We start from the raw sequence: 1,120 nt of genomic DNA, 5'->3' as shown, positions 1-1,120 counted from the left end.
CTCAATGACATAGACATGCTGTTCATTAAATCATCACACAAAGGAATAATTTTAGTACATAATAAACAGATAAATGAATAATTCTTAACAGTGAGCAAGTTACTTCACCTTTCTAAGCCTGGTGACTCATCTATACAATGGAATGCAAATAGAACGTACCTCCAGTGCTCTCAGCATTAAATAAACTAATCCATCTGTTGCTCTTAGCATAGTGCCTGCTACATAGCGCCCTGTAAGTGGCAGTCATGTATCATTATTTTTGTTATCAGTATTCACCTTATCACTCTTATAACCGTGACACTATTAGAGGACACGGGGTGTGATGCCGACATACATATGTCCACAGTGTCCTTCCTGTACACCTTGGTCTCTTTGAGCAAGGGATCCGATGAAGATGGGTGTCTCATTCACAACTGCAATCTGGATTAAAATGGTCTGTGAGGCTGTTGCCCCTTGATCGTCTTTGGCATAAATTATCAGGGAGTAGAGAGCCACCATCTCAAAGTCCAGCTTGGGTACTCCAGTGGTGAATAACGACTATTTTTTTTAATGCAGAATAATGGAATGAATGACTGGCTTCCTAAAGATGTAGACAGAATATTTTAGATCTATAATTCCCACTATGAATCAGCACTTCAAAAAAAAGAAATAAAAACCTTGCATTTAAAAAGTAGAAGCAGGGACTTCCCTGGTGGTCCAGTGGTTAAGACTCTGCGCTCCCAATGCAGGGGGCCCAGGTTCAATCCCTGGTCAGGGAACTAGATCCCGCATGTCTGCATGCTGCAACTGAAGATCCCCCATGCCGCAGCTAAGACCCGGCACAGCCAAATAAATAAATATTAAAAATAAAATTAAAAAAATAAAAAATGGAAGCAAGGGGATCTGATTTCTTAAAAACTTCCATGAACAGAGAATTCACGCATGTTGTATCAAATGGTTTCCCCTTCATCCAGCCCACTTTTCCACGTTATTCTTCGAAATGACAAAGCTGATCACATCCCTTCACCTACTCTAATTTGTCACAATTTATCCTAAACACTTTACAAATAGCTCATTCTCTCCTTGCTATGGGTACTATTATTGGGTACATTTTACAGATGTAGAAATTGAGCCTTGTAGA

General features: G+C 39.7%; 1 non-coding gene across 1 annotated transcript; it reads left to right on the top strand.

The window, feature by feature from the left end:
• Window positions 1–685: 685 nt before the first annotated feature.
• On the top strand, window positions 686–758 carry TRNAG-CCC (transfer RNA glycine (anticodon CCC)). Its single transcript has one exon. It is a non-coding gene; the product is annotated as a tRNA-Gly (tRNA).
• The last annotated feature ends 362 nt before the right edge of the window (window positions 759–1,120 follow it).

This window comes from Globicephala melas, chromosome 11 (assembly GCF_963455315.2).
Source record: "Globicephala melas chromosome 11, mGloMel1.2, whole genome shotgun sequence".
Classification (NCBI taxonomy): domain Eukaryota; kingdom Metazoa; phylum Chordata; class Mammalia; order Artiodactyla; family Delphinidae; genus Globicephala; species Globicephala melas.
This window is presented reverse-complemented; position numbering and strand designations above follow the sequence as displayed.